General features: G+C 37.4%; 1 long non-coding RNA gene across 1 annotated transcript in view; it reads left to right on the top strand.

The window, feature by feature from the left end:
- LOC122341843 overlaps positions 1–24,745 on the top strand; it is a 54,050-nt gene extending 29,305 nt beyond the window's left edge. The window contains exon 3 of the long non-coding RNA XR_006250495.1: positions 24,681–24,745. This is a non-coding gene — a long non-coding RNA (uncharacterized LOC122341843). The remainder of the gene's footprint in view (positions 1–24,680) is intronic.
- The last annotated feature ends 353 nt before the right edge of the window (positions 24,746–25,098 follow it).

A 25,098-nucleotide genomic window follows, 5' to 3' on the forward strand; every position in this document is an offset into this window, starting at 1 on the left:
TCCAAAGAATTTGTTCTGCATGCAGCCAACAAATAGTAACAGCTCCTCTGACAGCAACTCTGGCAAAGACAAAAGCAGCTATCATAATTGCATATGTGTCACAGTTTTACAATCCTCGTATGGTTCTGTAACAATTAAACAGCGTATGCCTTTGCCAACCTACTATACGTAGCTGTGGGTTCGATTTTATTTATTTATTTATTTTTTTTTTACTTGTGTGGACGAGAACTCTCATAGGCAGCTTTTGCCATAACTCTGCTTCTTACCATGATCTGAATTGGGGCAAAAGAGATTAACTAGATTTTTGCACTTTTTGAAGATTGGCGTTTTAAAATGAGCCTACTGCAATGCAAAACACCTAGTTTCTTATTTTATTTGACTAGTGTCTTCACTCGGTATGTCGCTTCTCTTTGCATCACTCCAACTTTGGAAGTAACACACAAAGTTGTTATACTTCCTTGACAAAGAGTGTTTTGTACCTTCCCTGACCCCTTAGTTTGCAAAAACGAGGCCTTGTTCTCTGTCCGAGAAGCACGTTGTTACTCTGTCCGCTCTGGGCCCATCTAATTATCCTAGTGGCTGTCCATCCGTGAAATAGCCATTACACTGTGAAACTGAGCCAGTGTAGCTTTCCTCTGAACAATCGTGATAGCTTAGCAACAATGCGGCAGCCTATAATGACCATAACAACAGCAAGGGCACACCAGAGGATTATGGGGATTATTACCTTTGATCTGCTCCAAAACAGGATGGGTAGAGAGTTGGGAGAGTTATTAGGAACCAGTCAAGTTTATTCTATATTCTCTTAGCTTTTTTCCTAGACATAGCTGTTAAGGGAAGATTGTTGTTTCTAAAACTAAAGGAGGCAGAGAGGATGAAAGTAGCAATAAAAGGAAGGGAAAACAACAAAACCTCTCCTCAAAGTGTGGAATGGGAGCAGGGATGCAGTGGACTCTGTGTTCAATATCCACCGAGTCATATTTTATTAAATCTTATTTGCTATTTGTGGGCAGCTGAGGTTGCAGCAGAGTTCAAAGCCTGAGCTAGTGTGGGTTGTTTTAGGGGTGGTAAGAAACAGACTCGGCCAGCAGTCTTAGCACGAACAGCATTTCTCTGGACATCAAATAGTCCACACTTGCTTGTTCTGTATTTAGGGGTGATTAATTGTTCTCGGTTCGAGCTGCAGGGTGTCTCCTCAGAGCAAAGGACACAGTTCAAGGGCTCTTTAATGTTGTAAAATCCCAAATGAGCAATTTGTGTCCCACAGTCCCAGCACTGGGACCACAATGTCACTCTTAGACTTTCTGGGCGAGTCCCATCAAAACTGCCATGAAATGTCCAGCTATATTTCAAGAACACATCAAGAGCTTGTTCGTTATATCATTCGTTATCTATCTATCTATCTATCTAGAGATATAATATATTTGTTCTGTTTGATTCACTGATTTGTAATTGTTTTGTATTACTCAGTATCAGCATACAATCTGACAAATTAAAAGCGTACAGCTAGAAACAGATGCTGTTTTAAAAAAAAAAGAAAAATATTACTGATTAAGTTTGGAACTTACAAATCGTGCTTAAGAGACATCCAAAAAGGACATCAGTTGGAACGCTTTTCTCGATTTCAACATCGGCCAACATTTAAATATTGAGTGGCTGAAGTTGTGTCCGCTCCTGACGAGTTGTAGATGCGGATATCTGTGCCATGTGTTCAGTGTTGAAACAAGCAGCATGGACCCTTTGAGATGTCTCTTTTTAGAATACCTCATGTTGCTTCTCATGCAAGACGAGCGACACCTGCGAACCGATCTCAAAGACTTTTTAAGGCAGGACATCTGTTTCAGCTGTCTGTTGCCACTGATTTATTTTTATTTTTAAGATGAGCCAGTGTGTTATTGCATTAATAAAAATGAACTATATTTTGTTTTTTTGCTTCAGTGATGATTTAGGGCTGTATTTTTTGGATGGGCTCTTTTCCTCAGGCAACATATCGAGGCCAAATGTCTGGCTGTGCTCAAAATATATATTAGTGTGCTGCATGTTCTACAAAAGTATAAAAGCGTCCAAAATTACATGACTTTGGCATATTGTGTATTTATTTTAGCAAGTGCTATATTTTACAACTATTATGTTGTTTAGAGTTTTATGTGTAAAAGTATATGAGGTTTGCATAATGCACACTGCGGAAATTTGATCAGTGTTAAAGAGGACAAATTTAACCAATCACGTTTTTATGCGACTGCGAAGATGAGCAGAGAGCAGTAATAAATTTCACCTTTTTGCATAATGGTGCTTTCGTTAAGATGCAAGACCTAAAAATCTCACACTATTGCTTTTTGAAAAGGGGGAAACTCTCACAACAGTAATAAGATTGCTGTTGATTTTTAGAAATATTTCTTCTATTTGTCATTCTTGGATTCAGCCGCTGCTTTATCAGTGATGGTCGATTAGATACAGAGAGTTGAGGCCTCCATCTGTTTACCCAGAAGCACTCAGGCGTTGGAGTGTTGATTAGTCGGGTTATTTGACATGGTTGCGACAGCTGCTGGACAAGGAAGGCCTTTGATCAACAGAAACCCTTCGTTTCTCTATTGGTATGGTCCGATGTTTTATTCTACTCTATAGCATGGTCTCATTTGTTTGAAAGACTAGGGCCCTTTCAGTGTAATAAAGAGATGCCAGTATCTGGGTATCTTTATTTCCAGCAGTACTGTAATCTCATTCTCAGATGGCTCACCCACGGACTGTTCACAGAGCAGCTGATGCTTTTATGCACAAAAACGTGAACCTGTTCCAGTCTGACTGAAAGACTTACACAGTTTCAAGGATTTGTGGTGTTCACTTTTAGTAAAACAGTTTATGAGGTAGACGACAGAAACTATAACAAGTTAATAATGATTGTTGTTGTTGTGATATATGTCATCATTTGGCAAGTAATGTTAAAGAAATGTCTAAAATATAGAATACATATATATTTTTGAATGTTCATACACTACCGTAAAAACAATTTTTACATTTTTTAAAGAAATCTTTCATACTTATCAAAGCTGCATTTATTTGATTGAAAATAAGTAACAAATAAAAATTGTTAAAGGTTATTAAAAATCTATCGTTTGATAGTTTTAAATTTTGAAATATATTTTATTTAATTTTATTTATTTAATATGTAATCGTGTTGTAGTCAAAACCATCTAACCTGAGACAAGACAAGACCAAGACCAAGACCCAAGGCAGTGCAATGTTTTTAGTTTTTTTTTAGTATTTTGAAATGTTTCTTTTGCTCACCAAAACAGCATTTATTTGATCAAAAAGACAATACTGCATAATTTTATTAAAATTTAAATAATAAAAACTTTTGTAATAATATTTAAGAGAAGACCAAGACCTTCAAAAAATGGTTTTAAGACGGTCTCAAGTACTACAGCACTATAAAGTTTTCAACAGTCATTGCTTCAGACTTCGGAAATCGTTCTATTATGCTGATTTGCTGCTCATAGAAAAGAATCCCATTGTTATCAGTGTCGAAAATAGTTGCTTAATATTTTTGTGTAAACGTAAAACATATGGAACAAATAGAAAGTTTGGAAGAACAGGATTTATTTTAAATTGAATCTTCATTTTTCTAATTGTTTGTGTTAGTTTTGCTTGTATAACTATATGTCTTCATGGTCAACGTAATGCATTCTTGCTAAATAAAAGTATCAATTTCCAAAAAGAAAAGCCTTACCGACCAAAAACATTTGAACGGCGGTGTATGTATATCTCCTTGGCAGCGTGTTAGAAACAGCCATGCTTGCTACACACTGGCACAGAAGGGAAAGAAGTATGCTCTCATGATTATTGTCTGTAAAGCATAAACATTCAGCCATGTTGTTTATGTTGAGGCAGATTTGTTTGGACCCTCGTCATCTCCACGGAGGAGTTCTGAGTGGGTGCTGTCACCGCAGGGGTCTTAGTCACAATCCACTGCCTTTCTGATTCCCTCGTTGCCATCTTCTGTAACGTCTCCACTGCGTGGTCCTGCTAGTGCTGGGAAAAACCGACGATTAAAACGTACAAAGGCACGAATTTCACCACGTACACACAATCAAAGCTTTTGATGGAATTGGGTTTTTGGAGGACTTTAAAGTACGTGTTTACGTTCTTAGCGTTGAATGGTTGAATCGGACGAGTCTTCTGCGAGTCTTGTTCTTGATAATTTATGTGTACTGGACCGTTGCGGTTTCATTTAAAATGGCTGTGGGAATGAATGATTGCGGCTGTAATCCTGACATTCAGTTAGTCTCCTCTTGTCCGTCATCTGCCCTTGGTCAGGTGACTGCGCCTGTAACGTTAAACTCAGCACACGCTCTGTCCTCTTTCAGAGCCTGCCGTCTTGCTGTGGCAGGCTGGCTGACGAAGCTGTGTGTGTGTGTGTGTGTGTGTGTGTGTGTGTGTGTGTGTTGCACCACAGGGACCCCACACACCCGCTGCATGGGTTATATTACCTTTCCTAAAATACCACGAGTGCCAGGCGTACCCAGGGCACGCGGAGGACATCTGAGTGACAGTGTCAGACCTGGCTAACAACATAGATGATGTTCAGGCTAATGGCTTAACAGCGTGAGGCACCGTATGATAACCACACGAATCAGCACGGTTTAGCGATTTATCAGCAAAATCACGTTCCTCGGGAGGAATTCAAAACTTTTGATTTTAGTTACAGGAAGGTAGATTTTAAGGCTCGCTGGTGTTGCGTGTTTCAATTAAAAACTCCCTGAAGCGTCTCCCAGCCAGATGCATATAACATCTGAAAGCGTTTTGCTATTTGTTTGGTGCCATTCATTTATTTATTTTTTGCTTTATTTTGTTTGGTTTCATTTTGTTTGTTTACTTGTTTTATACCGTTTTATGTTTTTGTTTAGTGTTGTTTGGTTTTTGTTTTTGTCTTTCTTTTTCTATTGTCTGGTGATTCATTCGATTTAAAAAAAAAAAAACATTTCTGATTATCTTACACTTTTGTGGAAGGTCAGTTTAAGTGTTTCTCAGCTGTTTTCAAAGAATGGCCGCTCTTAAGTTAGCACCGCAATCTGACCTTTGACCTTGACCTGAACTTTAAACCATAATGGGACTTTCAGTGTATTCACGCATCTGCAATTATCATTACAGGGATAGTTTAGTAAGATTTATGTAACATCTAGGCCCCATTTATTTCTCTCTCTCTCTCTCTCTCTCTCTCTCTCTCTCTCTCTCTCTCTCTCTCTCTCTCACACTCACACACACACTCTCTCTCTCTCTCTCTCTCTCTCACTCTCTCTCTCTCTCTCTCTCTCTCTCTCTCTCTCTCTCTCTCTCTCTCTCTCTCACTCTCACACTCTCTCACTCTCACACACACACACACACACACACACACTCTCTCTCTCTCTCTCTCTCTCTCTCTCTCTCTCTCTCTCTCTCTCTCTCTCTCTCTCTCACACACTCACTCACACACACACACACACACACACACACACACACACACACTCTCTCACTCACTCACACTCACTCTCACTCTCTCTCACACACACACTCACTCACACACACACACACACACACACACACACACACACATTAGGTTTACATGTTTCATGGGTTCATTCCATAGGCACAATGGTTTTTATACTGTAAAAAAATATTTTCTATTGCTCTACACCAAAACATTTTCTGCATTTTTAGGTTTTCAAAAATTTTAATTCTGTATAAGCTTTTTATTCTTCTTAAGCTTGTTTCTTCATGGGGACCACAAATGTTCCCGCAAGCACAAGGGTTTAAGATATTGCCATATACGACACTTCATTATATTATTATATTAGCACATAATCTGTGCCTTTAAGAGAACTTTGTACATTTTTAGAAATACTAAATGCATTTCTATTTGTGAGTCGTTTAGGTTACGTTTTTTTTTTTTTTAGTTCAGGATATCCCAGCGGTTTTGTCAGATTTGGATTACTTCTGGGGACAGTTTCCGCTCCGAAATAAAGCAGAGCAAACCTTAAAACATGCTCACACAGGTTAAACACACATTTAGCAGAACGGATTTGGCAGGATCTCACAAATAGGGGCCACAAGTCAGTGTTTTTCTCTAACTTTTTCCTCTTGCTGTTCCTGTTTTTGTTCAGGGTGCATATTTCTGATTAAAGTGATATTTTAATCGCTTTTAATATGTCGCTAATTGTCTGCTAATAGCTACTTGTCGGACTCATTTCTGAAGAGTGACCTCCAATAAAACGCCCCCCAAACGCTGACATGAAAGATTCTGTAGTGCGTTTAGATTGAAAATGGCCTTCAAATTGTTTCCGCTTCACCTAAGGGGACCGTTTTATATCTTGTTCAGAAACAATAAAGTTTTCAATTGACTTTTTGATGAATTAGTTACTCCCTAATCCCCCAAATTATTAAAAATACTTCAAGGTAGCACTTACAACACATCAGAGGCTTGCGGTATTTTTTAAAAGACGCTGTTTTTTTTGCTGTTAATTACGCGTCTGTCTCACACGTCTGCGTTTCTCTGTGCGTGGAGCCCCGGCAGCCATCGCCATGGTGACCGTGGGCGCGGGATCTGTCGCAGCTGCCGTTATTCCTGTTTCTTTGAAACATAAGTTTTGCCTTAATGAGGGAATGGTTAGACACCTCATAACATGCGTATGGTGTGTCTCGCTGCTTCGGTTGACCTTTAACCGGGCTAATGAGCCTGTTTTTCATATTGTGAGTAAAACGTTTAGTATAAGCTCTGTGGGCCTGCCTGAGCTCCCACAGCGTTATGTTCTTTCCCAGTAAAAAAAGGAAAGCCGTTGAAGTGATGCACTATTAGTCTACGTTACAAAGCTGGGTTAACTTAATGTATTTTTGAGTGAAACGGGATATTGGCAGGACTTGCTTTTGTTCATTTTGATAGCTGGTCTGTACTGTAAATGGTTGAGGGGCCTTAAATAACAAGTTGTTCGTGGAGCTGAGCGAATTATTATATTTTGATGAAGAATTATAAAGATAAATATTCTTTTTCCTTTGAAGTCATTTGATTTTTTGTGTTAACTTTAAGCTACGTTTTTCCCTTAAGCAAGATGGATAACACCTTTTTAATAAAGCGAGGACATTTTATGCAGAAAGGAAAGAGGCATATTATACAGCTTTGATCCGCGAGCCCCTTGCTGTAGGTTTGACCAGTGGCTTTACAGATATTTTAAGCTCTTCCGTACTTAAATTCATAGTAGATCTTTAAATAACTTGGGTAAGATTATTGCAGCTTTGATGTCCACTAACATGTCTCTTGATGCCTGGAACCAAGTTCTGCATTGCATTTATGATGTATGTTATTTAGTTATTTTTATCTTCAAATACAGCGACTTACAGAAACATTTCCATGAAGTCAGCAAGTCGATGACGTGATAAAATCCATAACTTTTGAAAATACATAAAAAATGCAAATAATGATTTTAATCCATTTAGTTACTGAATGAAAAAATACTGCGTTTTTCTTTTCTGTGTGAGGCTTAATGTCAAAAAGAACTAAATGTTGTATAGTATTTATTTATTTTATTTATTTATGCCAAATAAAAACCATTTTATTGCCATGACAGTGTATACTAGTTTTTAATTTTATTTATATATTTTTTTATTTACTATTGAATGAAATTTTTCTATTGCTTTTTAAAAATATTAAATTCTTATCATTTAAAAAAAGGCTAGGTTAGTTCAGGTCAAAGTGAGAACCCCTCTTGATATTCAATGATTCAGAAATCCTATCAATATTTCTGAGGTTTTATGTAAAAGTTCTTGTAATCTTAATTTGAAAAGCAAATTACTGGCCAGGTCAGAAGGTTCGGGGTTCAGTGTTGGTTTTCTCTGCACAGATGCACTGGACTCATTGCATGCGTGTAATGTAGTTGTTTTCAGAGGAATCGTTCCAGTGTTCATAGCAACAGTGATGTGGACATTTAGTTTCCCATAATGCTGCGGCAGTTCATAAACAATGAGAGGTGAAACTCGGTTTCCAATCCCAGGCTTTATTTATCCGAATAGCTTTAGTTTGGTCTAATGTTCTCGTTTTCTCTGCAGCTTGTTTTTGTAGAACTCAAGCACATTTTGTTATCTGCCTTGCCTCTCTGACAATAAATACATCATTATCTATTTATCTTCATTGTCCGATATACAACACTTTCACACACACAGTATAAACATATAAACGTTTACAGGTTTACAGCACTTTCACCTCAGTTTCACAGCCATTGGCTGGTCATTTAAGACGCCTCCTGTGTGTCCAGCTCCTGTGTGTGTGTGTGTGTGTGTGTGTGTGTAAAAGTCAGTCAGCGCCACAGGGGATTTGTTGTCTAGTCTGATTGATTGACAGTTCATGCCACCAAGAGGCCTCATGGGAGTGTGCGGCCACAGGGGGAATTTGTTTAACCCTGGGATTACACACGTTCAGGCCATAAAAGAGCTCATATATATTCATTAAGCCCACACCCCTGTCACTTTGACATGGATTTGTGTTATTGCATCAGTCTCTAAAAAATGTTTCAATCATAATGGGCCGCTCTCTCTGGGCAGTAAATAGATGCAAAACACAAGAAGATCATTTGAACAGTATTTCTGCACTGTAAGGGTGAGTGCGTGATGAATACAAATGGTTTTTGACATGACAGGTCTATATATATTAATTTACGTACGCTATCTTGGACATGTTCTCGGTTCACACGTGAAGAAATATTCAGACATATTAAAATATACTGTATGTTTAGTAGCCTTATGTATTATTTATTTATATACATATATATGTGTGTGTGTGTGTGTGTGTGGTTTGCCTTATGTTGTATATTGTAAATGGGCAGATTTTGCTCGTGCAGGAAAGAACAGGGTGTCAAAAGATCAGCTTATTTAGGAAATTATACGTTTTTTCTGGGCTCCAGGTTTATCAGCTCTGATAAAGAGTCAGTTTAAAAGATCCAGTGATTTCGGATACTTGGCTACATTGTATGAATAGTAATATAGTGTGACATTAAATAATATTCGGTTTCACACCATAGGGCAAATCCTTCATGCTATGCTGATTCTATTTAAGATAAATTACTGTACAAAATTACTATTCATTGACTTGTGAATTTAAAGCTGCTTATCAGATTTGTTTTATTTTTAGGTTTTTAGTTATAACCAGCGCTGTTTTTCTGTATTGATTTTCCCCCGTAGTGATTTCTTCCATCTACCAGTAATACTTAATTCAGTTGTGTGTGTTTTTCTGCATGAGAGATATAATAAAAATTAAAATGAATGTCATCCTCTGAGTATTATACAGCTTTATTTTTACATTACAATATAATGCCAAACCATAAACAAAATCCATTCAGTATCTTTAATCCAGGACAAGATTTTAAAGCAATATTAATGCAATGACTTTATTATTATTATTATTATTATTATTATTATTATTATTATTATTATTATTATTATTATTATTATTATTGCTATTAAGTCATTCTCACCCAGGCTGAAACATTTTGAAACATTAATACTAATTAACATTTTTGTTTTATTTCTAATTAACATTTGTTCCTGTCATATCCAAGCTGAATGTTTAAGAAACACTTATTATTATTATTATTATTATTATTATTATTATTATTATTATTATTATTATTATCAATGTTGTGCTGCTTCATATTTTTGTAAAAACTAATAAAATGTGTAAAATGTAATGCATTCATTCTGAATAAAAGTATTAATTTATTTTTAAAAGTATTTAAATTATAATGTGTATTTCAAACCACACCATTTCTTTGTTTGTACAGAAACAGTTTTCCTTTTAAACAGTTGACGAATTGTCATGTTTTCCATGGTTTTTTTTTTTTATCGTTTTTTTTCCTGGCTTTTGTTGTGATTTAGCTCTTTTGGGTTTTGGGCTCAGTTTTAGACACTCCAGATGTCTTCGTGTGGCCACCTGATACCCGACCTGGGGTCAGATAGCCAGATGAACCGAACCCGCCGGCCCTTTCCCAAAAAACCTGCTGAGGTAAATGAAGAGGACAAGTGGTGGCTCGCCCCGTCGCCCTGGAAACACTAATCATGTCTTCCAGCTTGATTGTGACTTGTGTGTGAGACTGTAGACAGGAGCATCGATCTGGCATCCTGATTGGAGAATCACTTATGGTCTGCTGATCTAATTCTGATTTAGTACAACATTTCCGTATTCTGTTCAACTGCTGCAAGACACTTTGATTTACATTACTTTGTGAGCAAAGTGGCCACACATCTGGAACGTTTTAATCTGGAAGTATTTTTCCTCATTCATTTGCTTTACGGGAAATCAAAAATGTGCACTTGTCATGTTTTATGAAATATGCATTTCACAAATCTGTGCAAATGAAGCAGTTGAATAAAACATTTAGTAGCCTACATTTAAAATAAAAAAAATGAAAAATAAAAATGTGTGTATATGTGTGTGTGTGTATATATATATATATATATATATATATATATATATATATATATATATATATATATATATATATATATATATATATATACACATACATACACTACACACACACACACACACACATACATATATATATATATATATATATATATATATATATATATATATATATATAAACAGCAAATGGAAAATTTGTAAGTGGAAAATTTTTTGTGTTAGTGTCAGTTTTATAAGGTTTATACATTAAGTGCCTGTTTTTTATGGAGAAAATGCCAAATCACAACATTTTAAATGTTATGCCATTTCAGTTCAGATGTTTAGTGTTTTTTTTATTGTTTGGTTCTATACTGTACAGCCAGCCAATAATAGTATGCCACTGCTACTTCCCTACACTATAAATTCCCTTTTTATGGCCTTATTGGAAAACGAATGGTTTAAAAGAATAAAACAGGTTGTATTGGCCTCAACATAGCTTGACTACATTCCACCCCTAAGGTTTTACTCTTCTTATTCATTTACGAAACGTGACCAAGATGGCACGAACACTCATAAATCACGCATTCAGCTGTGATGATGTTGATGGTGTATTTGGCCCTGACTGTATTTTTCTGCCAGCGCTTAACAATAACATTCATCTTGATGTAACTCTATCCTCTGTTGTGTTTACGTAGCGTAGCACATTCTTGACCCGTTGCATCGGCACGCATCTCACGCATTATCTCGACGGCTTTACCAGACCGAAATGAACAGTCTGAGTTCACGCGGTATCTCCTGCCTGTCTTCTTTCAAACCCCCACTGGTGCTCCTCGGAGCCAAACGTTCATTGTTTAGCACTAAAGAGGCACGCCGATGTTATTGATGGCCGTTCTAAGTAGCACAAGGAGGAGGAGGATTGCTTGGAAACCGAATCTAGGTCAGTCTGGCCGGCATGATTCATTGATTCTGATGTGTGTCCATTTACTAGTTTCTCCTCTGTATCTCTGTATTGTTAATTGCTGGGTGACTGATCGTCCTAAATCTTTCCGTGGCCGTCTGCCCGAGCGGGGTTTTGCTTGAAACACCTGCCCTCGGGCTCGCTTTTATGCAAGCGAAGGCCTCAGCCTTTTACCGTGCATTGTGGGAAGGATGGCTGGAGGGAAAAACACAATAGACTGAAAGTGGACAAAACAATGAGCCCATAAGAATGTTACTGAACTAGAACCAGGGCACTGTTTTGATTCAGTGTACATTACTGGACAAACGTTTAGAATAATTCAGATTAATAAAAAATAATAATACTGTGTAATTAAATATTATAAAATATTAACTAATAACTAAGATTGAATATTTGTAAAATATTAAAATAAATGCTTTTTTGAATGTTATATTCATTAAAGAGACTGTTTTCTATATTGAAAATAATAACTAATCAGTATATTAGAATAATCTGTGAAGGATCATGTGATACTGAAGGCGGGTGTAATGATGCTGAACATTCAGCTTTGTTATCAGAGGAATAAATTACATTTTAACATAAAATAATAAACCTTTATTTTAAATGAATAATATTTCACACTACTAACTTTAATGTATTTTGATCAAGCAAGAACCTTCTTAACATTATCCCAAATTTTTGCGAACAGCAAAACACTTGATGGAAATGTTTTACATCTGCAATGTCTTTTAGCCAATCAGTTTAGCTTAATCAGTTAGAAATGTGTAATTGAAGAATTTCATATCTGTGCATCTAAATCTGAAGCTTTATCAGGGAAATGAACGAGCGCACAGGCTCCTGACCAGAGGAGGAAATCCGGCCGTTGTGTGTCCGATCCAGCACTCACCCCCAACCTCCAAAGAGCCAGCTGCTCCCTGAGATCTCACAGAAAGACGTGAAGGAAGTCCGGCTGAGCTTTTTGATGTCCTGCCAGCTGCTTTTGCCCTAATAAGCTGATGTCTTCCTGGTCCGTTTTATTAATGCTTTGGTAATCATAAAATAACCATTTGAGTTGGTCTTGCATCAGTGTTTGAGAATCCCCGTGCTGTAATCCATCACATAGATAAGAGTAAATCACTTTCTTCCATTACACGGAGAAACCTTGTCTGAAAAGAAGACAGGAAGAAACCTCATTTTGTACCTCCTTAAGTGTACAAAAAGCAACATGTGATATGCTTTCATGCTTTAAAGAGTTTGACCAGTCAAGCCATAGAGGTCACGTCTTTGACATGCTCTTCAGTTGTACCGTGTCTTCCATGTAGTAGCATAGCTACTAGCCTCGAAGCAGAACTGTAGAAATATTAACAATTATTTGCTTGTTTTCTGTCATTTTGTTAATGTGTTTGGATCAAAATCCCTAAAACCGTTTTTGCTCATCATTCTTCAATTCTCTTTGGTGCATCATCCTCATGAGACATTCTGGCTCAGTTATTTTTTCTTTTGCTTTTCTATTTTTCAAATTTAAGTCTTGTTTGTTCTGTCTGGTCCATTATCTTCAAGACACTTGGCTTCTGTTGGTTCATTATATCCACAATCCTCATAAGACGTAAGTCGTATGTCTATGTTTTAGCAGCTATATGCACGTAAATGCATTTGACATCGACTCTTTCCCCTCCGATGTAAAGATAGCTCATCATTTAGGTTACAACGCTTTCCCGCCAAATACATGTTTTTAGCAGAAAACATTCCGAAGGCCGTCACATTTAGGTGAAAATCATAAAAAATTCTGGCGGTGGCTACTTTTTAAAAAACCGTATCCTATTTCTACATTGGTTTTTGCAAATGAGGAGTTTTTTTGTTGTTTTTAGTTATCTTTGAGCATCCATTCCGAGCAGATACTGGATGTTGGTTACAGTTCCAATGATAATTTAAGCATCAGTGTTTCTTAAAATAGATATAAAGATATTTCTTGTCCCTTTATCCCGTAGGTCTGTTGATTTCTGTCTGTCTCTGGATTATTCATGAGATATCGAATGCACCACCTGACCAGGTTATTTTTTGCCCGTCGTCCTGAAATCAAACTCCAAGGAAACAGGATAATTTTTTTGTTGGGTGTGTGATTGCGAGGAAGCCAGAGAGATGTTTTAACCTCTAAAACTGCTTACCACACAGAACAGCTTCTCCTTGCTTTCCTTCATAAAATCCCAGGATTCAAAATGTCCTTGCATTGTGACACACATTTCTCCTAATTTAGCACATTTCCATATTTCCTGTTACAGTAACACAAAAACGATTGTAATGTGTATGTATTTGTGTGTGTGTGTGTGTGTTTGTTTATTAGTTTGTTTGCATTTCCTTTTTTTATGAAATAGTCATTTGTATTACAGTTTTTCACTGATGGGAATTATCATTATAAATCTTCAGTATTGCAAAAAAGTGAAGGCACATCATATATATAAAAAATAGTAATAAGAAATAATGGAGAAAATTATGATTATAACAAAATAATGTCACAAATCCAAAAATAGTCGCGTAGGTAGATAGGCTACATGCTCTTTATAGTAAATGTACTCTTTACACAAAATGTTTCCCCTTTGATTTGGAGTGAAATGTGAATCTTTACAGGTTTTGTAAGATAGAACAAGAAACCATTCATGAAATAGCTCCTGGGTGCTTCGTAATAATAAGAGAGTATGAGTTTTATAATGTCAAATGGCAAGATAGAGAAGAACAGAAAGGTACCGCAATGAGGCTCAAGCTATCGTATAGCAAGACTCGTCAGCGGTCAATTGGTCTCTGAGGACAGGCGTAAGCATGCTTCTTCAGAGACCTTAGCACAAAAGAGCTTCTCAATGTCACATATGAATGCACGTGAAGGCAGTAATAGTATATGATGTGGAGGAGCTAATGGCCCGTCTCATTCTGGTTTCTAGGCTGTATATTCATCGTGACCGAGCCCCTCAAACGCTCTCAGTCTTACCCCCTCCATTTTCCACCAGCATGATGATTCTACTGTTGCTATGCAACGCTCTGCTGTCGCTTAGTGAAGCATTAATTAGAGTGTTACATTTGAATACCGTCGTTATCGCCTCTCAGAATTGCCACGGCTGGCATATTTGCACTCAACTTTAAGATTCCACCACAGTGACTGGAACTAGCACTGTCCACCATTGCTGCAGGGTTTATGACCATGTACATGGGTACAAAATAGTTCACATAATTCTCACAGAATCAACAAAAAAACAAACAAACAAACAAAAGATGGACTATTTTATCGCATTCGTTACATTTTATTTATCTTTTTATGTATGTATTTATGTTGTGGGCAATTTATATCATTTGATTTCTCTGTGTTTCATCATAATCATCATGAATTAATAATTTGAATATATTTGTTGTTTTTTATTTATTCTATTTTACAGCACAATTATTTCTAAGATTTTAATTCTTTTCTTTATTTTGTGTTTTTAGGTATTTATTCTATTTATTCGTATTCTTTCTTTCTTTCTTTTCTGAGCAATTTATATGATTTTATTTTTGAAGATTTGGGCGTATTCAAACCAGGAAAGTCCGCTAGTTCAATTGCTTTGGTCCGGACCAAATGCAAACTTTAGAGTCTAAATTGAGTTTTAATAATTTATAACAAACACAGTCTCCACTAAGTGTGAACAGAGCTGACTGCAGGCAGTTACCCGGATGAGCCTGTGTTATTAGTTTTACCGGTTATCTGGGAATAACAAACCTTGAAAGTGGCGACTGACCAATCAGGATCGAGTATTCTATGAAGCCGTGTAATAAGTGTATATAAATACACACACACACAAAAGTATATATTTCAGAAAAATGTGCTGTGTTTATACATTAAATATATTTATATATATAATAAAAATGTATCAATAAAAAAAAATTCAAAGATACATTTCTCTCTTTAAGATTTTCTCTGTCTTTTACTATCATCTCCATCATAACTATCAATATCCGTTAATGGACACATGCAGTTTTTTAAATATATTATTTTGTACAGCACAATATTTATTCTTTTTTTTTATTTCTAAACACATAAACCACTGATTGTGCAGTTGCTGTGTGAAACATCAGGTGGTACAGTGTTCCTCAGACTGACCCTGCATGGCATCGCCTCTGAAAAGCAGCACACGGCCAGCTCTGTGATTTTCCCCTGATTTGTATTCTAAAGGTGATGCCAGGATCCATAATTTTCCTGACAGCTAGAGTGGGCCGCGTTCGCTCTCGGCAGCAAAGAGACCGTGGACTGGAGCGCTGCCACATGCAGGATGGGATTTCTGGAGCACTAACTCGACCGGGACTGCAGGAGCAGAACCGGCCCGTCCTGCCCAATTACATTACAGTCTCCCCTCGTCCTGCTCCGTCCCGTCACCTGATGTGAGACACAGAACGACTGGCAGTCTGATCAGAGAATGTTTCACCCTTCTGTGAATAGACTAACCTCTTCATGCTTCGTATGACATTAAACAGGCCCGGATTGGAACATTCGCATCCAAAATCAGCGTTTACACTCTTTGGGCTGGTTAATTGTGGCAAAGGGTCGATACATTTAACTTTTTCGTGCTATTTCCATCACAGTGATCGTCCTCTCAGCACCTCCCAAACTAAACACAGGAAGTTGTGTCACAGCAGTGCCACGAATTTCTCCTCTTTTCAGCAGCAGTGGCAACAAGTGGCACAATTCTCTCTAACTCTCTCTCTCTCTCTCTCTCTCTCTCTCTCTCTCTCTCTCTCTCTCTCTCTCTCTCTCTCTCTCAGAGAGTTCAGTGTTGTGTGCAGAGGCAGTAAGTGAGTAGATAAAGCAACATTGTGTCGTTAGTCATTGGGTAAATAATGTTTTAGGTAGTAATGTTTAAGCAGGTCTACAGTAGTGAAGGTAGCACATTTTTTTTTTTTGCGTAATAGAATCAAGTTTTTTCGAAATATACTTTTTTTTGTGACATTATACTTGCTTTTACTGTCACTTTGGCATATTACAAGTTGTTGTTTTTAGCGTATCCTTCCTTCCTTTCTTCTTGGAGGGAAAAATATTTTATATATAATTTAGAATCTTACTCGCCCCAGAATATTTAACAGCAATATGCAGCATATGCTTTAAGTCACATGGCTTTATTCAGATGTTTGCTTCCAGTCAGACCAACAGGCTTTACAGTGCATGCGCTGAACTGTCAAAACTCACAGAAACTTAAAGCCCTTCACATCAGCGGTGAAAAGCGAGAGACACTGGCCAATTATTTTGACTGTGAATCAAAGTAAGAAGTGAAGCAGGAATTCTTTGAAAAGCAGCGAGAACAAGCGGGCAGGGCTCTTTTTGAAGATGTGTGGACTCTTTGATTTCAGGCTCTCCATTAAATCTGTTCAAACCCTGGGCTGCGACGCCTGATGCCCCCCACATCACCTCACAGCACACCCGCCCAAAACCCCCCGCTGGCTGACGTTCTCTCTTCATGGGCTTCTGCCTGGGCAAAAACTGCCAATTTGTTTAGATAAAGCTTCATTTTCTGGTAATTATCACTCTACACCGTAGCCTGTGGCACAGTCATGTAGACTTTAGATTACTAGCGAGATTAGATGGAGGAAAAAACCCCAACTGAACTCAGTCAGACAGTTTGACCTCTCATACTCGGATAATTACTTCTAGAAAACATTTTGTAGTTTTGTTGGTGGTGGATGAGCATGACTGTGGGCAAACTTGAAGCAGCATGTCGTGTTTCTGTCTGTTCAGATGAATTGTGTCACTGTCTGTCCATGTATTTTCCCTGCTTGATCTTTTTGTAAACTCTCAATAGATGAACTCTGATGACTTGCGGGGAGAATAAAGCACGCTGTTTCTTTTGTCAGTTTGAAACGCGACACACCTGCTCGGCTCAGGTGATGTCTTGGCTGTTTGTTTCGACTGCTTGCTTGCCCTGGGACAGCAGTTTCAGTCTCGTTTGCTTGCCGTCACAGTTTCTGGGATGCACAGGTGTGTTTGGAAACAGCGTTGTATTTATAAGTTCTCAGGCTGCAACAAAGAACACTTGTAGTTGGTGGATTTGCAAAAGTATGTTTACTCCTGAAGGTTTTTTTTTTTTTTTTTTTTTTTTAAGGAAGTTGTTTTTATTTTTGTTTGTATTATATTATCATGTACATTAAAATATATACACACACACAAACACACATATAATAATCATCCAGCATGCCTGGAATATTCATGCTACTTAATAGTAAGAATAGGTGCAATAGGTACGTTGCAAATTTCATGGTATTGAATAATCAAACTTCTGGTTTCAAATTAAAAAGATTTTTTTCTGAGACAATTTACCACTGCTTTGCTGAAGAAACATGCCCCTCTGTTTAAAGTTTCTTATGCCAGAAGATCGGGATCAGGAAGCATCAGTAGATGGAGTGTGTAGGCTGCGTTTATAAACAGAGGAGTTTGTTCTCTTTTTGGAGCCCAAGTTTCTGTACTTTACATTAGAGCTGCTGTGTTGTGTTTGGAAAGGAAGTGATAGGGACAAAGGGAAGATGCTGTGTGTTTGCATAGCTCTTTGTGTGTGTGTGTGTACAGCTTTAACTGCATTTCCTCGCTCTGTGTGAAGTTTTCTCTCAAGGAAAGAAAAATCTCAGGTCAAATTCGTACTATTGTCTCCCTCTGTAAGTCTTGAGGTGTTTCAGAGGAACACAGACTAATTAGTGTGACTAACACACACACACGGTAAAATTGACTTGTCCACCGACTAGTGTGTGTTTCTACATGCTGTCATATTCTGGGAATGTGCTGCATGCATTCATACCTATACCTATCTACTCTTCTTTGTTCTTCTTCTGTGTGTGTGTGTGTGTGTGTGATAAAGAGTGTTTTGTTTCATTGCACACGACCCAAACCTCGTAGTCACAAGACGACACTCGACCCCCACCCCCTCCCTTCCCGGGCTCTCTCCGTTCATTGGCTTTGTAGAGCAGTAGAAAACAAACAGCATGCGATTCCTGTAACACTGCGCTGTGGGAGGCATTAGTCAAAGAGAGACTGTATAAAATATAAAGCTCTGCGGCTCTTGGCTCTTAGTCATTCACGCTCCTGTTGAATCCATCAAGCTCAAAACAGTGGCTCAGGCCAGAGAGTTTTATATGCCCACAGTAGCTCTCCAGTTACGCTGTGTGACACTTGGAAAAGTCAAAGATTTGAAAAGAGATACTTGACTTCAGCTGATTGTTTTGGTCCTTTAGATCTTTTTGCAGGCAGATCAATTTATTGATTAAAAACATTCATGTCATTAGAATATAGAGACTATATTATGAAGAAATTAATCTCCTTAATAGTGGACCGTTATCTGTAGTTTGCTGCTTAACCATAGTTTAATTATTATTATTATTATTTTTTTAATGAATGATTTAATTATTTATTTTTGGTAAATTTTTATTTATTTAAAAATAATTGTTACAGAATAAATAAATATATATATATATATATATATATATATATATATATATATATATATATATATATATATATAATATGTAGATTATATTATATAATATTATATAAAATATATTTATATTTATATAAATTATATACCTTACTAAAAGGAATAAGCAACAAATAAAACATTTATTGAGAGAAAAGTCGTATTTAAGTGTTACCTATAAGTGTGACCCTTTTATAAAATGCTTACCACATAATAAAAAAAATTAACTAAAAATATTGAAATTGAAGCAAGTTCGTACAATGCAGTCCTTCCACTAAAAAAAATAGTTCCTGAAAGCAACAAACGCAAGAGAATGTTCTGAATGCACCTCTCATCTAATGGAGCTGAATTAAAAACAGAATAGCTTATCATCCGCTGCATCATTTTTTTTGACCATATATGATATTTTTGTCACGCAAATACATCAGCTTATCTCTCAGCATGAGAAGACGTCTTTAGTTTAAAAACAGATGTGGCGTAGCAGGAGATTATAAGTATAATTACAGTGTAAACTGATGGACATATGAGCATATACAATCATACCTGAAACAGAAAGCTATTAGATACAGTAATATTCCCTCATCACGTGGGAAATCTGCACTCTTTCACATAGATGTGCGCCACACACGCAAAATATCTAAGCATTTATTAGATGGGGGAGGGCATGGTCTCAAAATTAAAGATGAAAGATGCATCATAACGCCAACAGGGGTCACTCATACTTCATTAAGTAAATAAGTCATTTAATTTTGCCAAAATGCATAATACACGGAACAGTTTTATTCTGTATTATTGACTATCATTGATTGAACGGTGGTTGCTAAGGGCGTTGCTCAGGGATACACAGAACCGCTGGGTAAAGCGGTCATAGCCGTGCTGTATCGTGAATAAAATAATAAAACACAGCTGCTAACCAATCAGAATCCAGGCACTGAACTAACCGTTTATTTATATATGTATGTGTGTGTGTGTATATATATATAATGTATGTATTTGTTGTGACTGAGTGCAGTATTTTCCAGCATTTAAATGTGCATTCCAGCATATTTGCGTTTACTTTCATGCTAAATTAGGCTCTGTATATCGTGACTGATGAAAATTGATCCAGCCATGCCTAATGGCAGTGTTTGTGAAACCATTATTGCGTTTGTCTGACCGCTACTGCTGCGTGGAATAGCCTGCCCTTAAATTGAAGAGGGCCAGCCCAGTTCCAGTTAACATTTTAGATTATTACAAACAATTTGTTGCTACTGAAATGATCTTAGCACTCCCACTTCACCCTCCATGCATCGTAGCGGCAGTATTTTCAACGACCTGCCGAGTGCAGTAAGAAAATGGCTGTCATTTACAAGCAGCAGCTCCCAGCCAGACTTCCATGTCTGCAGCTAACATGACATCCCTCCTGCTGTGGCCCATCAGTCCGGAAGATTCCATCACCGTGATGCAGGCTGATGACTTGTGGCGGGATACCTTTAGACGGTGTGTGTGTGTGTGTAACAGTGAATTAAGGAAGGCAGTATCCCCCCTTCAGGCCGCTTTGATTCTGATAACACCGTCTGTTTCTTAACTGATTGCAGAGTTATAAAAGCTCAGACTATCTCTAGTTTGATGAGGAAGATTTTATAGCTGATAGAGCATGTAAATCTCTCTGTTTTGATGCCTTTTTGAAGTCTGTGCAGGTGTGTGAGATTTAGGCAGACTGTGTTCTGCAGGCTGATCTGATTGCTAATGACTTGCTTGCACATAATGTTCAGAAATGTGTTGATCTGTAGTCCGGTGAATCACTGCCTGATGAGCAATGCTAGGTCAGGACAATGTGTGCATATGCCACTTATATAAAAATCAAACTTCAGAATTTATATATATATGTAAACCCTGATATACTTTTTCCCTTGAGGCAATTTTTTTTTTTTTTTTTTTTTTTTTTTTTTTTTAATCTGTTTAGCTCGTCTGTCCCACTCTATGCTGATAGCTCTTCTTGTGCTAGTAATCCAGTCGGACAATCTCACACAGACCCCCCTCGGCCGGGCCGGATTAGCAGCAGACACACACGTAACAAAGCCGAACATTCGGCTTTGGCTCTCAGAGACTCTGTCCGGTTTCTGGCACACTTTTGGAGTGTGTCACTCGTCCCACTGCTGCTGTTTAGCCCAGACAAGTATCAAAGAGAGAAAGCAAAGTGCAGCTAAATCACACTCATCCCCCTTCTCTCCCACAAACGCTTACAGCCTCTGCCAGCACAGACAGACAGACAGCAGGTCTTCCTAAAGCCTCGCTGCGAAGACTAGTTCACAAACAGTTTACGATTAGCAAGACCACGCTATCATTCAAACTGACAAAGTCTAAAAGATTTGACTTTGTTTTGAAGATGTTTTCAAGTTTGGGAAGATGGCTGTTGATTCACAACAATATTTTTGGATGTTTGTAAGTAAACATTTCTTAGTTTTCAGTTTTAAATGATGTTTTTTTGTTTAAAACGTTTTCCACAATGTCAATGGTATTTCTTTGTTTTATTAATTGATTTTTTTTGTTTGTTTCAAAGATTTTGCGCAGTCAGCGTCAAGGACTGTTTGTTTCTTTACTTTGTTTTTGTTTGTTTTTTTTTGGTTTTTTTGTTTGCACTGTCAATGTCAAACACTTTTTTTGTTTATTTTTACTTTTATTTGCCTTATTATTTTCCACAATATCAACTGAGGTTTCTGTTTGTTTGTGTTTTATTTTTAGCTTTAAGTTGTTGTTTTTTTTTCGTGGTCAAGCAGTGTTTATGTAGTTGGTTTTGTTTATTTGATTTTATTGCTTGTTTGTTTCATGCTTTTAGTTAGTAAGCTCTCATTTGTGTTAAAGCATAATGAGTTATCGCACTCGAGGAGCATCACGAAAGTATGAATTTGAAAAGTAATCTCAAACGCCGTTTATTCTTGTGTGTTTCATAACTGATGGAGATGCTGCGGAGGAAGGATTTGGTATAACTCTCCTCAGACTTCAGCTATATTAAAAAATGAGCGATAGATCCTTCCACTGCTCCGTTGCAGATGCCATTTTTCACTTTCCCAACTTTCAATCTAAGTTTCTCATTAGTTTGTGTGTCAGCTTTTCTACAGACCTCATTAAAGCGTATGTCCAAGTATGAGGGACTGCTTTGGGGAATAGTGTTAGTCTCGTCACTCTCGTGCTTAGGCACGGTTCACTCGGCAAACAGCAGCAAACCTCGCTACACTGAGTTATGTCTTCTCCTTTCTTCGTCAGCTAGAAGAAGCACAGCCTCAGGATAAGGTCATCCTTTTCTTCATCTCTCATTTTTATTCAAAAGCTGTTGCACTCCCCCTTTTGCTCTCAGCCTGTTTGTCTTGACTTCTTTCTACTTTGTGCGTCTGCAACATTGCAAACGAAAGTAAATAAAAAAAAAAATGGCTGGAATTGGAACTGAACCTTGAAAAACAAATCAAATAAAAGTATGTACTTTGACACAGCACATGCATATTTTCAGCATACTGTGCTTTTGAAACATATTTATTCAGATTTTGCATACTATTTAGGACCGATAGCAATGCCTGAACTGAATCCTTTGGTCTCCAAACTTAAAGGGTGCTTACCTGGTGTCCTTAGTTCACCCTTCAAGCATTTTGCTCAGTTAATAAATCTACGTTTTGCTGGAAAGTCGCTCATTTGAGAGTGCTCTGTTGGTCTGGTGATATTACTGTTGCAAAAGGTCTTATATTTGAATCTCAGATTATCTGACTTTTTGAGGAAGAAATAGCGGGGGTGCATTTGGTTGTGGTTTGTTTTGCATTTTATTGGACTTGATTAGCTTGACCCAAGTTGTTCAGCATCGTTAACATTTAACATCTCATTCCTCCTTCACATTTGGCTTCAAGCAGGTGAAGAGACTCTTTCATGACCAGGCAGAAGTGCGAGGGGCGGCAGGGCGTCAAGTATGCCGAATGAGCTCGCTAAAAGTTACCACAATTGTTTTTCTGACATAATTATTTACAGTAAGACTAATATATTTGTGACCCTCACTGAATCATATCAACACTTAGGCTTTTTGCCAAATGTGGCCCCAGCAACATTATTAGCAGTAAAGATCTACCAGCGCTGGCTCAGCGAAAGCAGCATCGAGTGCTAGAGAAGACTATCTGCCCGTGGACACTGATTTGAAATGCATGTGTTCATGTACACACGATCCCGCTACATAGACATCTGTTTCTCATTTGTGTGACCCCGGCCAAGATTACTTCTGAAGGTGTGGAGGCCCAGATTAATACTGAACTCTGCCAAGAAGAAACCGAGTACATGCAGTGATCTGTCTATCTATCTATGTCTATCTATCTGTCTATCTGTCTATCTATCTATCTGTTGTTCCGTCTGTCCTGTCGTTCATCTGTCTTTTTTCTTTCATTGCATTAATCTAATTTGTTCATTTTTGTCTTCATCTGTAGTTCTGTCATTCTGTCAGTATTTTTCATATCTCACAATTCTTACTTTTTTCTCAGAATTGTGAGATGTAAACTTTTCTTTAATTCTTTAATGTAATTTTCTTTCTTATAATTCACAATTCTGAGAAAAAAAGTCATAATTGTCAGAAAAAGTTTTTTGTGCAAATATGACTATTTCTTGCAACTTATATCCCACAATTCTAACATTCTAACTTTCATTATTATTATTTTTTTCAGTGGCAGAAACAAGCTTCTATACTAAAGTGTACCGCAGGTATCTGAATTTGTTAGTTTGCTTATTTATTTATTTTTTGGTCTGCTAACTTGCAAGACTACATTATAACATAGTCTGGCTTGCTTTGTTGGGGACACTTAACGTCTGGTGATTATCGTCCAATTGAAAATGCGTCTCTGCATTTAATAAGAAATTGTTCATCTCGTCATTATACATCCCTGTCATTGTATTCTTCTACCTTATACTGTATAGTGCTTTGATGCAACCTGTGTTGTTAAAAGCACTATATAAATAAAAATGATTGATTGATTGATTGATTGATTGATTGATTGATCTCTCCTGTCATTTATTATAAGTTTGACTTATATATTTTGAGACATAGAAAAGGATCAGAAAATGTTGCAAAGTGAATTTAAACTTACATCACTCGCATAGAAGTCATAACTCATTTTATCAGAGAGGTTATATTATATTATATTCTGGTCTGTTTTATTCAACTTTTCTGTAATGTCTGCATACGTGTGAATTTTGGTGCACAAAGATTAATTTATTAAACTGATTTATAACTTAATTCAATTGAGCTCTACAGCCAGCATCCCTTTGTGCAGCAGCAGAAAAAAGCGTGTCTCTATCCTGTGCTCTTTCACACATATAAACACACACACACACACAGCTCATACATGAAGCAGTAATTAGCAGCATCAGGGTGTGATCCCTCCGCAGTGTGGGTGTTGAGTGAGGCCTAAAATAATCCAGTGAAGAATGACGAATCCCTCGAATGAAACTCATTATCAGCTGCAGCGTTCCAGCAGGCTGAAGGCTCTGTGTACCTGAAACATATAATCACAGCCTCCCAAAAATCCCCTCAGTAACTCTTTGTCTAGACTTCAGAGCTGATGTGTGGCGAACATCACCATTCGAGCCGCACTTGTAAAGAGATCACACGTTTTGTTGATAGGCAGAGGAGTTGTGGAGAAAGTGATTGTTACAAGTCTTATTTATAGATTCAAACATAGTGGCGACTGTTATCATGCACTCTACTTTTTTGGTGGCGTTTGTTAGTAGAAGAACTAATATGCTAAAGTGGCAATTTCAAGTTTATTATTAATATTGTTTATGTATTCATTCACGCAGTTTCGTGAATAACTCTTGCATTGTCCTCTCTGTCTTTCTGCAGATCTCTCTATAGCCCGGTCCACAACTGTGCAGTCATGTTCAGGAACAGTCTGAAGATGCTGCTTGCGGCAAATCCAACGCAAGAATCGAAACAGCGGTAGGTTGGGTTTCTTTTTAAATCTGAAAGCTTCCCTACAACCGGACCCCCGTGCAAAATATATAAATCTGCATTCAACTTCTGTCACGCAGTCAGTGTCAGTTTTCAAAAGAGTCAAAGGAGCCTGGGGGGTAAAGACAAAGCTCTCAAGCTTAATGCAGCTTTAACATTCGGTAGGAGAGAGTGGTTTAAAATGTGTCAGTGGGTAAGCTATGTTTATGCAAGTAATTTTTCTACATGAATTTAATATCAAAGCAAACTTATGCTCTTTCGCGTTAGTCAGCTGCTAATGCATAAAGTCATGCAAATGATTTAGCTAAAA

Source organism: Puntigrus tetrazona, chromosome 3, assembly GCF_018831695.1.
Source record: "Puntigrus tetrazona isolate hp1 chromosome 3, ASM1883169v1, whole genome shotgun sequence".
In the NCBI taxonomy this organism is placed as follows: domain Eukaryota; kingdom Metazoa; phylum Chordata; class Actinopteri; order Cypriniformes; family Cyprinidae; genus Puntigrus; species Puntigrus tetrazona.